The 15,615-nt window shown below is 37.7% G+C and overlaps 1 protein-coding gene across 2 annotated transcripts in view; it reads left to right on the top strand.

The window, feature by feature from the left end:
- Positions 1–3,733: 3,733 nt before the first annotated feature.
- LOC107084546 (rho-related BTB domain-containing protein 2-like) overlaps positions 3,734–15,615 on the top strand; it is a 46,220-nt gene continuing 34,338 nt past the window's right edge. The window contains exons 1-2 of one of the 2 annotated variants that reach the window (XM_015374443.1): positions 3,734–3,869; positions 4,496–4,605. The gene's annotated coding sequence lies outside the window, so the exon portion shown is untranslated. Of the gene's footprint in view, positions 3,870–4,197; positions 4,409–4,495; positions 4,606–15,615 lie in introns of those variants that run through there. The other variant, XM_015374444.1, reaches the window with a different exon arrangement.

Here is a 15,615-nt window from a genome sequence, read left to right as displayed (position 1 = left end):
AAAAACAAAAAAAAAAAACAAAAACCTTCATAAATTTTATATTTTAAAGCCACCTCTAAACTTACACTGTAAGTAAATAATACTGTTGCAAGCAATAGAGCTGATAGGTCTGCTTCCACTTTGCAGTGGTTCTTTGTAATAAATATTCCAGCTTGTTACAGTTATGCATATCTTTTTAGCTCTAGACTGAGCTCCTTTTAGCTGTGTTGGTTCTGTTTTGGGTCATTTAAAAATAGAAAAAATAGAACGTTGATCTCACAATGGAGAAATTAACTCTGCATTTAATCCATCCCCTTTAATCCATTTGGGGAACAGTGGGCTGCCACTGTGCAGCGCCCACGGAGCAATGTGGGGTTAAGGGTCTTGCTCAGGAACCCAGAGTCTAGGCTGTGGGGATCGAACAGGGTACTTGCAACCTTCTAAGAGCACAAGCGCACTGTTCTAACCATTAGGCCAACACTCCCCATTTAGTGTTATTCACAGGATGGAAATTAAAGTAAAAATGTAGATTAGTTAAAATAATCTATTGCAGCTGTTCTTTATCATTCTCTGCTTGATATAGTTAATGACCCTCTCCCCCTGACTTCTGTGTGTGTTGTGTTAGTCTGTCTGTCTGTGCAAAATGGTAAATTGATAGATTTTTTATAGTACCTTCTAGTCATGCAAACAACACAAAGTGCTTTTCACTACAACCACATTCACATTCCATGTGCAGGCAACTGTGCGGTTTAGTGCCTTGCCCAGGGGTACATTGAAATGTGGTACGGTAAAGCTGGAATCTAACATAAAGCTTTCAGATTGCAAGACAACTACTCTTCTCACAGTTCCTCCAAACAATATTAGGAGCTCTAAGGATAGAGAGGTCCAGAATTGGTAAAAGCAAAATAAGTGTGAGACATTAAGGTAAAATTTGGAAAGTAGGGAACTACTGACTTGAAATGATGGTTTACATCTCCATATTAATTTTACTGTGTGAGTTTAGAAAAACTATTTAGGTTGGGCTGACATAAGTAAAACAGATACCAAGCAAAGGCACCTAGAAAATAGTGCTTCACAAAAGTATGAATTAATCTTGAAGATTTATTTCATATGTAATGATGCCTCAACTAAAACTAAGAACTTATCTGTGGTTTATTGCGAAAGTAATCAATAACGAGGAAATTAGAGGAAAATACTCCAATGTTTCCTGTTTTATTTTTTGTTTTTTAAATATCTAAATTGGGAACCTCTATTCAGCTCTTCTGAATGAATATTTTTTATCCATCTTTTGCTGCAATCACAGCTTTACATCTAGTGACTTCTACTCAATTTTGTTTTTAAACCAAAAATGACTAAAGCGCAGTCTAGTTAAAGGAACATTAGGTTATCTATGAGCATCTATGACTAACAACAATTCCATTTAAGTTTGGACTAAAACTTTTTAAATTGCATCTAATACTTAGACCTAAATCCTTCAATTGCTACTTTGATTCTGATGTATTCATAGGTATTTATATTGTCTATCTATATGAGTCAGAAGGTTCAACTTTGATATCCAGCTGTTTAAAATGTCCCTAAAACTTGGCCAGTCTTTTGGCCATAATGTCAGTGACTCATTTGTCTAAGATATTATGTCTTCTCATTTGTGGTGGATGAAATATAAATGAGTTTGAACCAAAAGTGCAACATATGAAGTATATAAAACAAAAATAATTAGACATAACACTGACTAAAAAACTGTATTGGAAACCATATAGTCATACTGTAGTGCTGAAGAGTGACTGATGTGTTCCTGCTCCTACTCCTAGTGCCTTACAGCATAAAACCACACACACACCCACACAGGGTGACTACACCTGTGCTGAGCTGAAGTCCATCCATGGTCCACCCAGTAGTTTCAAAATGTTTTGCATCAGCATTGACATAGATGAAACATAAGCTTTGATGTATTGCACCTTGGTTAGTGGCCTTGCACAATAGACTGACTTGGGTGGACATGTTGAAGTTAGAAAATGTTCACAATGCTTTGAGCATAGGCATGGCACCTATAGAGAAGCTTGAGTACTCACCTGTCCCAGTGAACGATGGGCAAGGTTTTATACATTCCACGTTTGATATTCAATTCATGTTTTTCAAATGGTTTACCCTTGCATTAAATCACATTAACTGTTAATTAAAGCAGCTAGCATGGTACATGACATGACTTTTGGCTTAAATGATTAAGTTTGGAACAAACTTTTTATTTCAAGTAAGAAAAATGTCAAGAACCTTCAAGATTGAAAGATGGTTTGTTTGGAAGAATGGGTTCAATTCAAACCTGGGAACATATTTGACTGGTTTTGAAGGAGACAAAACATTACAAAAAGGCTGGTATTACTGAGAGAGGCATTTTCAGAAAGTATTTGAAATAGTCCAGTACATATTCCTTGTTTTATTCCAGATATTATTGAACTATACTTTTCTTTTTTATGTATGTGTTGGTTATTTGGGTTGTAAATTGAATAGAAAAGGACAGAAACTGAACTTTATTGATCTCACAATGGAGAAATTAACTATCTGCATTTAACTCATCCCCTTTAATTTATCCTGTCTGGGTAGCAGTGGGCTGCCACTGTGCAGCACCCGGTGAGCAGTGTGGGGTTAACAGTCTTTGCTCAGGAACCCAGAGTGCAAGCTCTGGAGATCAGCCCAACCACTAGTCCAACACACCCCACTATGTATGTCAATGGTCAATTAAACTATCTAAACAGTAAAAAAGCAACAACAACAAAAAAAAAGCAAACAGTGACATGCTAAATAGTCATCCATCCATCCATTATGTTACACGCTTGTCCCAATTGGGGTCAGGAGGGGTGCTGGTGCCTATCTCCAGCTGTCAATAGGCAAGAGGCGGGGTACACCCTGGACAGGTTGGCAGTCCGTCACAGGGCAGCACAGAGACACACAGGACAAACAACCATTTATGCACACACTCACACCTAAGGACAATTTAGAGAAGCCAATGAACCTAACAGTCATGTTTTTGGACTGTGGGAGGAAGCCAGAGTACCCGGAGAGAACCCACACAAGCTCAAGGAAAACATACAAACTCCATTCAGAAAGGGAAGTGAACCCAGAACCCTCTTGCTGCAAGGCAGCAGTGCTACCCACGGTGCCACTGAGCAGCCCGCTAAATAGTCAATTTTATTTTTTCTCAGCTTTATTAATTGGGATTTATCATGTAGAATAAATAATGTGTTCGCTCCTTCTAATACTCTTAAAGCAGCTTTGCCATGCATTTTTTCTTATTGGTGCTCATGGATTTACTGTATTTTTTTTCCTTCCACTTAACTTTCCATTTATATTTTTAGATACAGAGGATGCTGTATCAGAGGAAGCATCCTCTTGGCAGGTGATATTTAATTTTAATTTAATATATTGTGAGAAACTTGTTTTTTTTCGATTGCCATTGGCTGGAAATCATTGTTAAAAATAAATAAATCTGAAATCACAAAGCTGCACTGTATGTGTGAAGAGATCTACAAGAAACCATATGATTACAGAAGTCATTAGAGTAGCACAATCATTGAACACTAAATGATGCATTATCTCTGTTACCAAGCTCCAAAGGAGCGCAATGGAAATAGTTTTGCCTCCTCTCTTCGTGGGCACTGTCTCCAAGGGGCAGGCCCTGGCTTCAATTTATGAATGGATGGGTGTGGCAAGCGTGTCTATAATGAGGCTGTCGTCACCGCGCTGGCGTGCTTAGAGTGAAGGCTGGCCCTGGAGTGAAACATAACTGCAGCTCTGCCACAAGCTGAAAAGAGACAACGAAGGGAAGGAGAGCAGGAGCGCAGCAGGGCGCCTTTACGCACTCCAGTGTGAGGATCAAACTCCTGGGAGGAATTCTGGTGAGGACACATACAAACGGTGCTCCAAAGCAAAAGAGAGACCGAGTTTTCCTTTGATATACTGTACGCTCACTTTATATTTAAAGTCTCCAAAGTGAAGAAAAATTGTGCTTCTCTGTTACTAGCTGAGAAATTCACTCTGCATTGGATGGGATATAGGCCTATAGGTAAAAAAAATGTCAGACAATAGAAAGTGGATGGGAGGTCCCCCTTCTCTGCTGATCATCCCTCCTTGTAGGTGTGACAGTAACAACAAAGGGACGCGGAGAAAACTCGCATCAGGACCACAAGCGGGACAAGTCAACCAGACGGAGAGAGGGCGGGTTGTTGGGGGGCTGCAACCAGCGGCGCGTCTTTTGCAACATGCAGCAGTATTCGTGTAATTGCATTTCCCTTGGCGTCTCTCGGCTGCAGAAGTCGGGAATATTTTTTTTTTTTGCCTGTCTGCTCTTGCAGACTTTCATCAAACACGAAACTGAGCCGATCATTTAAAGAGTTTTGCAAGTCCGGGCTAAATGGAAAGCAAATAATAGCATTATGTGAGGTTTGATCTCAGATGGTGTCATTTTGGGAGGGATTGCCTTTAGGTTGGGGATGTGGCGATCTCATTTGTTTGTGCTTCGCAGTTTAATGGGGAGAAGCGAGCGACGCTCGGAGTAAACTGAGAAGAAAAGGAGCAGAGAGGAGGTGTGGATTCACAGAGGACGGCAAGAACACAGGCTAATGTGTTAAAGAGGTAGGATACACCTTACTTATGATCTTTGATTTATTTAATCCTGCTCTTCAGCCTAAATATAAACATAAACGTGTGCAGGACAGAGCAGACCACATGTGGACAGGAGGGCGAGCGAGTTGCATAACGGTTCAGATAGGGCTGTTCAACTATTGACAAAGCCTCACTGGATAAACCCGCTGCTTTGGAAAGTTTTACTCCAATTTAGTAATTTTTTTGCCAAAGTTTGAATTCTTTTAGGTTTATAGATGGTTTCAGTTTGAGTTTTGTTTGTATTAAAGTTTTTAAAAATGATTTGGGTGCGTCACTTGAAATGATTCCAAGACAAAAAACTGTATGAATGTGATAACATGGGGGACATGTCATAATGGTTTCAAAATGTAGTAAATCTATGGAAGACAAAAAGTGCCACAATGAATTAAATTAATAACAATAACAAATAAATAAATAATAAATTATTATTTAAATAATAAAAAGAAGAGTATTTCATTGAGTAATTAAAGGGTGCAATAGCTCCATTGATAATATATTTTTAATACAGAATCGGATAAGCCTGCAATACATACTAAGCCAGGAGTAAACAATTAAAAATCCGTGGGGTCCGAATAAAGAAAATCAACAACCAGTAAAGGTCCGGAGACATTTTTAATTATAATCTGTTACTTTAAACAGAGTTTAACACTGAAATAAAATGCATTCATGTTATACATTTAATTTTTAAATAAAGAATATAAATAATAGAATGTTTTTCCATTTTGAAATCTAAATTGTTTTTGAAGAAGAGAAGAACAGTCTTTTTGTTTGGTATATAGACAATTTCCTGACTCGCTTTTTTTTTTTTAATAAAACACCTAAACTGACCGTTTTTTAAAATGTTTTTTTTTTTTTATTGCTTAATCAGAGCAGTGGGCTTTAGGCTGCCCTGCAAGCCTTTAAACCTGGGTTTGAGTGACACCAAAACTATGCTCAAGAACACAAAAAGGTGATAATTCATAGCCTGGATCAATATTTATTTTTGATTCTGTTCATGGTGGAGAATCCTGCTTCACAGCAGTAGGTCGAGCCAAACGTACTCAAAATAAGCAGGGTCCTCTTTGAGCACACCATTTCACTTTTCTTTCACCAGCTCACCGTGCTTCTTCCAGCAGTCCACACTTTCTCTGCTCTCTTATTCCTCATCGTCTTCTCTCTTTCCCATTGCCCAGCTTGCTACAGGTTTGCCTGCTGTGTCTAAAAGTAGCTAGCAGGAGCGACCCAGACTGACAGCTCATTGGCTAATTTGTATTATGTGCAGCCTGGAGCCGGACGCTCTGGATGGCTTCACCGTACAAACAGGAGAAGCAGGGCAAGTAACGTATAGACACTGTCGTCAGACAACATGCAGTAATTTATAAATGTTTTAAATCAGGTTGGGTCAAGATTGGCAAGCAGGCGGGTCTGGATTTACATTTCTTTTTTTTGTTGTTGTTGTATTTGAACTTGTGGGTGTGTTAATATAGTTTTCGCATTAATGAAAAACAAAACCAAAAAACTAAGAATGAAGGAACTGATCAAGCAGCCTAGTTTTTTAACTGAAGATTTTACGACTGAACACAATCACTGACAAAGGGTTTTATTCCACATTGTCTATGGGCAAAAATTGTCTGCTTGGCCACAAAGCCTATATAATGTAAATTCTGTACCATATCTGTGAAAAAGCGTCTGCTAGGACTGACTGATGTGCATTTCAGAGTTTTGGGACCATGCTGGTTGCTGGCACAGAAAGTAATATTAAAACAGAAAAGTATGCAATTCTCACTACAACCATTAGGTTGTAGTGAAAATTGCATATCTCCTATGGATACAATGTAACGGAAGCAAAAAATATTAAAGCAACAGTCTGGAATGTGAGATCATATGATGAAGAGTTAAAGAGGACTTGTACTACAATGAGAAGGAATTCAGGACAAATGCTGTTCATCAGGTGGTGGGATGGACATTGGACTAGTTAGAACCTGACTGAAAAGAAGCCTTTGATGTGGAATGAGTTTGAGGCATGAATTTAGTTTGCTGAGCCTACATACTTAGACTTAGAGAGACTTAGACAGATTTTATTTTGTCATTTTGTACACACAAGTGCATACAAAAAGAAATTTCATTTAGTACCGCTCTCTAGACTTTTTTATTTTTTTATGTGCAGCCTTACCAAAGGTAAGCAGCAGTGATAAAAACACTGTGGTGAAAAAAAAGTGATATAAACATACAACTGTTCCTACATTCAGGTTTTTTTATTCTTATTATTTATTTTTATTTAATTTTTTTTTATACTACTTGTTATTGTAAAAATCACCTGAAGATTTTACAGCGTTGTTTTACAGCATTTCTTCATGGTAAATAGTAAATTTGTCAAGGTTTTAGTTTTCTAATCACCATCATTTTGAATACTTTTATGCTGGACAGTGTTACATTCATTTTGACAGATGGATAAAATTGCATCCAGCAATGTATTTTATATATTTTTTTGCTCTATTTTGCAAAACAATTAGTTTAACATCTTTAATAAATCTAAAATGAAACACTTTCACCCTACTTTAGTGAATTGAGCCCCAGCCTGAAGCAGCAGCTAGCAGTAGAGTTTGTCAGTGTTCACAGACTACAGTTTGGTTTACTGCAGATTTTTGGCCAAGCATGGAAGGAAACTCTGTATCTGTGACAACAGCAAAAACACATATATCCATGCTACCTGCATAATATTTTTCTGGATTTTTTTCCCTCTTGCCTTCCTTTGTCTTCATCATTCCTTCCCTGCTAAGCCCAGAAAATGTAGTGGGTGTGGGGATGGTTGGAAAGCTGACATCAGTTCCTCCGCTCCAGCCCACTCCTCAATGTTTTTCTATCAGCTGTGGAATTTAAACCATTCTTTCTTTTGGGTGAGGCCGTCCCTCTGTCTGCCCCTCTACTCAGAGGAGTGCGTTGTTTCTGAAGAGCCTGTCTGTGTGTATGTGAGTGGAGCTGGGTAGGTAAGAGTGGGGCTTTCCAGTTGGGTTACACACCAAACATTTCTGGCTGCTGCATAGGCATCTAGTGAGCCAGATTCACACAGCTGGGAGTCAAATAAGAAGAAGAGTCTTTGTGTGAGCCGATCAATGTCCCACATACATTTAGGGTTTTCTTTAGAGCACTCCTTGAATTGCTTTTGCATGTCTGCATGGCTGATAATTATAAATACAGGTGTGCAGAGAGGCTGATTTGTAATTATTAAAGTTGCAGTATAAAATCCATATACATTTCTGCATAGGCTAAAATTCACTAGAGGAGAGATAACTAACAGAGACTCATAGTGATCGTACACTAGAGGCCTCCTTTCTCACCCAGACCACATGATGCTTTTCCTCTTGGTATGCTGTGAAAGAAAAGACGGAATAGAGAGGGAAAACAATAATAAGAGGAAAAAAGTAATTATAGAGAGAGTTTGTTTCCTACTAGGGTCTTAAATGCAATCTCAGTGAGCAGAACTTGTGAATTTAAAGAGTAAAAAGTTGTGCAAGTCAGAATGAAGAAAGAGCAGGGGGTAGCGTCCTAAGACTGAAAAAGAGAAACAAATAAAACAGAAACCAAGCTGTGGAGGAAAGAAAGAAGGGAGTGCAGCCGAGGGCAGATCTAGAGGAAGGGGGACACCAAGGGGTTTTGGCTGCTGGAATGTTGGTGTCGAAGTTGTTGTGGTACTTGAAAACAGACAGCAGGGGAGAGCTTTGCAGACCTGATATGATTGTAAACATGATAAATTATAGAGAACTTTTTGTTTGTATGGAATAACTGATCTAGTCTGTGATGGTAAAAACATAATATACTCTAGAAAAAATGGCACTTTTTACCAACCAAATATAAAATAGACGTTGGTATATATGTGTCAAATTTGGTACAGGGTAGATTATATATAAACAATTTAGGACCTAACAGAGTAAAATGCCATAGTACCAAGCCCACAACCTGGAAAAATATGTAATTTTATTGGATCTGATCCAATGTTGATCCAGTAAAGAGGTTGAAAGACAGTCACCAATGATTACAAATGCCATCTTTCGTCGGTGGGCGGGGCTCAGGTGATGTCAGACTGTGAGCTTGTAATTTTGTCTGAGACTAAATTTGAGTCATTCTTGGAGAGTCTGGTATGACTTTCTTTCCAGGAGCTGAAACAATTTTGTCTTTCATATTATTTATCAGAATCAAAACCTCTTGAAACTTCAAAAGTGCAAGATTAAATAAAACATTCACATTTCCTGAGGGATGAGAAATACTTTGGCATTGAATATAAAATGGGCACAAATTGTGAATTTGGTCTAATATGGCTTACTTTCTGGATTTATTTTTTTGTAGCTCTGAAGGTTATACATAGTACCAAATATGCCTCAACACACAAGCAATCCAAATATACAGGGGATTGTTGCAAATTCAAAGTGGAGCTCACTCAGCCTGCCCAAATAAATCCCTGGATTTAAAACATGAATTTATGAATGGATGAAGTCAAGGCCTTGACAGCTTGTGGGTGATGATTTTTAGCAGCCTCTGTGGTTAGAGACACAGATAAGGAGGTGTTGCCTTATGAGCATGGACAGGGAAGGCTAGAACTGGGCCAAGTGGGTATGAGAGGATAAAAAAAATCCAGTTCAGTTGGGAGTGGTTGTCCCTGTCCAGGCATGGCCAATGAAACTGCTTTGAGCTGGAACAAGGCCAGAACCTGAGAGGGGTTGTTTCAGGGGTTCAGGAAGACTGCAATGAGAGAGAGGAGTATTACACAACATCACTATTGACAGCACCTATTATGTTGCATGTTGAGTAATCAAAGTTATATCTGGATATCTTTTTTTCTCTTATTATGATTCTAGAATGATTAATGATGATCAGTTCTTATAAAGACACGTCCTCCATTTCCGTCAGATTTAGTATCATTCATTTTCTGCACTTTAACGCTGAATAATTTCTATTTGGCCATAGTTTCCGCATTGCCTAATTTTAAAATGACACGTCATGAGAGGTCAGGTAGAATTACTACTGAAGATGAGTTCTAAACATGGCGAGGAAACTAATGTTAAAAACAGGCCTTGATCTATCTTTGGCTCTAGGGTTTTAGCCTAGAAACTCCTTCTTATCTATATAAAATGGTCTTAGTTATTAAAGTGGTCATGAAGTTAGGCCTTGCTGGAATTATTTTCTATATATTTTTGTTTAGAATATTTTGAAATCTAAGAATTTGCTGGTATATGTAAATTTTTTTTGCAAAGGTTCTCTTTTAAGGTTTGTAACATTTTATTGCACTTTATTTTTTTTACACGTTTATGAGAAATGAGAAAAGGACTTGTGTAGTGATAGAAAAATGATGTGTAATGTAATGATGTAAAATGTTTTACTAGTTAAAAACCTAAAGATGTAGCATGCATTTTGCACTTCTACAAATCTTAAGAATTTCAATAGCTTTTAAATTATACATCTATCTGGTATTGAACTGGAATGTTATAATTCATTGTTATGCTCTATTCTAACCCATCTCACTCTAGCTCTTCCAGTATATTTAAGGTGGAGGAGATCTGTACCCCCGTCTTTAGAGTTAGTTGTATTTAATGCCAACCATCTTCCCCTTAAGTGTGATTGCTTCCAGTTTCCTGCTGATAAAAAAACAACAAAAAAAAAACCATCCCCACAGCATGACACTACCACCACCAGATGTCACAATTTCTAAAGGACATAAGGAATTGGCCTAAATCGGGCTGCTTAGTGGAACAGTGGGTAGCACTGCTGCCTTACAGCAGGAAGGTTCTGGGTTCGATTCCTGGCCAGGGGTCTTTCTGCATCGAGTTTGCATGTTCTCCCTGAGCATGCGTGGGTTCTCTCTGGGTACCCCAGCTTCCTCCTACAGTCCAAAAACATGATTAATTGGCTTCTCTAAACCCCTTAGGTGTGAATGCTTGTTTGTCACTTTGTGTGAATGCTTGTTTGTCACTTTGTTGCCCTACGATGGACTGGCGACCTGTCCAGGGTGTACCCCGCCTCTTGCCCAATGACTGCTGGAGATAGGCACCAGCACCCCTCGTGACCCCACTTGGGATAAGCGTGTAAGAAAATGGATGGATAGCCTAAATCAAATGATCAGAGGGCTTTATGTAAGGATATAATAGTGAAGTGGTCTGCATACAAATGTTTACAAACCTCTTTTTAAAGATACTTTGTACAACATGTGTCTCAATCTCCACACAAGAAAGAGTTGTGCATTATGGTACAAACACCAAACAGCACTAATTTGCTTCCCTTTATTTTTGTTTGTGTTAGTGTCAGTGTATGTTTGTGCAGGTGTAGCACAACAACAAACATATCCTCCTCTGTCTATATCCGTGCAAACTCTATACGCAATTTGATCCGAGGCCGTCTATTTTTTGGCATCTGCTCCACTCATTATGGCAGAAAGCTGATCCCGTTGCCTCAATTGGTCCCAGCGTCATATGACTGAGGGAATGACAACTAGGAATTCAAATGTGTGTGTTGAGCTTTCTCAGACTGAATTTGAGTTGATATGAAATTAACTAAGTTGTTTTTTTAGTTGAAACTGTACATTGTTGCTTATAGCAATGGGCTTGATTACAGACAAACAGGTGCGATTGTGTCCCCACATCCCCTGCAGGACCCTTGAAGATGACCCATACACCATGTCTCTTTGCATGTCTGCATGGATTCTAACGCTCACATATGTCTGGCTTCTGTGTTGTTCACACAGTTGTAATCTCTAGCGTCTCATTTTTAGTGCCTGTGAGCCTTGGCTGTCTGTCTGCTTATCTTCCTGTTTGTTTTCCCATCTTGCCTGCCTGCCTGCCTGCCTATCCATCTGACTTTCTTTTAAAATGAAGCTGCAGAACTCATTAAACCAAGAGTCAAGAGAGCCGCAATTAGCAGATATAGCAGCATTGATGGCATCAAGTAGAGAGGAGACGAGTTAGAAAAGAGCAGTATTTGTTACAAAATGTCACACACAGATTTGGCTTTCTTCTATTTTAGCATTATTATGACTCTTTCTGACAGTATCAAGGTAATCTCTTAAATCATGCTATATCTGCATTTAAGAGTCCCACACCTAAAAACAGACACAATGACACAAACAGTAAAATATTTTAACTCTAAAACCAACAAACCTGTTGATATTGTAATGGCAATAACACAGTGAGACATACGTGCTTTCTTTATTTGTGGTCACTGCTAATCTGTGCTTCAGTAGATCGGAGGCTTAAAACTAATTTCTAGAGAAGGAAACACCCAAGGGTGTCATTCCAGTAAATCAGGGTTAGACTCGTTCTATAACCATCCCATTCACGAACCACAAGTCTTTAATCTTTAATTGTGATTGTGCTTCTATAAATATCTGCTAGTTAAGGTGTTTCCCTATTTGCACATGTTATTTTGGGTTTGCCTTGTTTTTTTAATGCAGTTTCAGGGTGTTAATCCGACCAGGTTGCCACCTCATCATCTACCTCTCAGCTTCCCTGTCTTATTCTCACACATTCCTAAATGAATGAGTCACTTATGGAAACCAATAGTAGCAACTATGAGGAAGAGCGCTCTGTCAGGGATTATCAGTAACTGCTGGGATCAAGCCTCTGTGATTTTCCCCCAAATGAGTCTTTGAAATTGACATAAAGCACATATGTGGAAACATTCACATTTTTAATAGCATACATTTTGAGATATGAAGCTCTTAATTGGACCCTCATCTTAAAAGGTCAACAAAAATGCATGGTATCTTTGCAGTGGTTTGCATACATTTTGTCATTTTAAACCGATAAGCCTGCATCAATGTATTTCATTGGGATCTGATGTTATTGGATATAAAAAAGGTGTATGAAATAGTAATTTATCAGCAAACAAAATTTTAAATTTACAAAAAATATCTAAAGAGTGATGCTAATGTTCACAAAATATTGTGAGTCTCAGAAATAACATTTTTAGGACTTTCCACAAACTCAAAATTCGTATTCTGTCCTCATCGGAGATATTCCAAACCATAAATATCTTATCTATTAAAACTCTTCTATTAAAGCTCAGCCTTTATATTTTTGTTGTTGTCCTGTAGGAAAATAAAGGTCTGACCCAGATGAGATGTGTTTTACTCTCTGAATCTTTCTTTCTGTACCGCATTACCATTTGTTTAACTGAATCAATGTTCTTCTCATCTCAGATCAACTTCCCTAATCTTGTTGAAAACAAACACCCTGCAGCATCAGCGTTTCATAATGGCAAAGCCACTCATTGGGCGATGTTTAATGGCAACTAACTGGCTTGTGTAAAACTGCTAATTTGTTCAGTGCACAGCTAATGAGTCTTCTGTAATTAAATTCTCATATCCGAGCTGTTGATGTCTGCAGCTACTTCAAGGTGCTTGTTTGATGGCATCTCCCCTTGTCCAGCAGTTTAGGCGGTAAACACACCTTTGTTAAGTTTGCAGTTGTACCATTTTTCTTACGTGATCTTTCATTGCTCTGTTGGATGTTTAGGTTTTTGGGGGCGTAACTTACCCTATCTTTAAACTTTTCCACAACTTTATAGCTGACTCGTTTGTTGTCTTACTTGGTCTTTATGATGCTGTCCTTGTGATTCTGTACAAACCTTTTAAGTTTTTCATAAATTATCAGCTTATACACTGATATTCACTCTGAGGCTTAATGGCTTCAAAGTCCATCCATCCATCCATCCATCCATCCATCCATCCATCCATCCATCCATCCATCCATCCANTCCATCCATCCATCCATCCATCCATCCATCCATCCATCCATCCATCCATCCATCCATCCATCCATCCATCCATCCATCCATCGTCTTTCTCTAATCTGAGTTAAGGTTGCAAAGGTAGCAGATTCAGAAGACTAAAGATAAAACAGTTACACAATAGTGTTACACTTATATACTATATATACTTATATACTATATATACTTATAATACTACTTGTATTACACTTTTAAACTTTACAATCTGATTTATTGGATATTTAAACCCCCCCCCCCAATAAAAAAAAGGCTGCATACTTTCACTTTGTCTTTTTCAATACATACATTTCCAGGGAAAGTTTGTATCACATGAAAAGTTTGGGCAAATATTACCCTTTGTCAGCTCTTCCTTCTCTTGTTTGTTTTTTTATTGCTACTTGGCAAAAAAACACACAAACATGCAGCCACAGTATGATGTAATTTTGTCAGGCTGTGTAAGATACCGTGCAGCAGTGCAGCCATAACTGGACACTGGTATAGATTTTTCCATCAGACTATTTTTAGGATAACATGCAGTATATCAGCTGTGTAGATATTTTCTATCCATGTTGGTAGAAGATCTCAAATTAGAGACTCATGATAATTCCCTTTCAGCTGATTGAAACTGAAGGTATTACATTTCATTGTATTGGGATTTTGATATTATTTCAAGCCATCTGAAGGATTACTTGCTTCTTTATTATTATGACCACATAACATGGCCACATAGGATTACAAAATCCACTCATAGCCCCTTTGAATAGAGTTAAAGTGCATTGCGTTTCAGATAAATGCCTTTCATCTCACAATAGGTTTGATTTTTGTTTGTTCCAGTGGAATACAATATGAGGAACTCAATTTAGCGGATGGACAAACAACTTGCTGGCTATTTAAAGTTAGAAAACAAAAAGGGACCTTCCTGTTATACCTTGTCTCTTTTTAAAATAATTTTTGTCTCAATGTTGCAGATATTTTTGCTGTTTACACTCTTATGGCACTTCCTCTTCTCTCTATTTCTGGATGTGTGAGCAACAGCTGACAAAAGAGATGAATATTAGATTTATGGGATAGGGATGCAGAGCTGCATAGCAGGGAAAAACATTTGAAATAGCTTGGTACGTCGAGGTTTCCAGAAGATGCCAAAATAACAGTGTCAGAGACTGGCATCCCCTGTTTGGCAACTTTGCACACCGTGAATATATATATTTGTTTTTTGGAGTAATATATTCTGCATTAAAACAAATAACATTTATTGATATTTTTAATTTATAATTTACAGTATATATTTTTTTATTTACTGGCACATTTAGTTTAGTATAGATTTCATAATATTTACTTATGTATTGAAGAAATAAATAGTAATTTATGTGGTTCAAGGGGCCTTTAATGTTACATTTATGTGTTTCAAGGAAAATTCAGATTTATTAAGTCCATGATATATTCATTTATTTAATATTAGCCCTTTCAGCTTTACAAATGCCTCAGGTTTCACATCACAATGATTCTGAAAATCATCTTGAGGGTCTTTGTGGGGTCCTGACTCTAACTTTGGGCAGATCTGCTTGGATTAATGACTTTATATGTTTTACTTTGAATTACTGAAATAAACAGACTATTAAATTATCTTTTTTGTGATTAAGCCATATGCAGCTTGAATGCAAAATTGGAAGTAGTGCATGCTGATAAATACATTTTAATGGTAGCCCTCCTCTTTTACTATCATAATGTATAACCCTACACATTTAATAAAAAATAAGAAAAATCATAGAACCTAGAAAGAAAAAAAAAAGAATCCAAACTGTCCAATAACTGAAATAATGTACTTATAATCACATCAACCCTTGATTTGGATACAAAAGCAGTTTTATTTCATTTAAAGGTGTAGACAGTGGATAGAGGACCTCTGAAAAGCTTTGCTCCATTGGAGCAGTGACCGTGTATGGAACCATCTCGGCCGAGCTAGAGCTCAGCTTTTCTGTCCCAGACTGAAGTCCAGAGGTGTTTGTCTTGGCTTCGCTCTCTGTTTGATCAGGCTGTTTAGAGAGTACTGACTGACCTGTGTAAAGGCCAGATACGTTGCACTCTTCACAACTTGTTCATAGAACCTCTTTCTTCTCAAGGTAATTTCTACTCTGATCAGTACTTTTCAATTATTTATAATGTATCTATCTATCTATCTATCTATCTATCTATCTATCTATCTATCTATCTATCTATCTATCTATCTATCTATCTATCTATCTATCT

Source organism: Cyprinodon variegatus, unplaced genomic scaffold, assembly GCF_000732505.1.
Source record: "Cyprinodon variegatus isolate N-32 unplaced genomic scaffold, C_variegatus-1.0 Scaffold103, whole genome shotgun sequence".
Lineage (NCBI taxonomy): Eukaryota > Metazoa > Chordata > Actinopteri > Cyprinodontiformes > Cyprinodontidae > Cyprinodon > Cyprinodon variegatus.
Note: the sequence above shows the minus strand (reverse complement) of the source record. Positions and strands in the feature narration are given on the sequence as shown.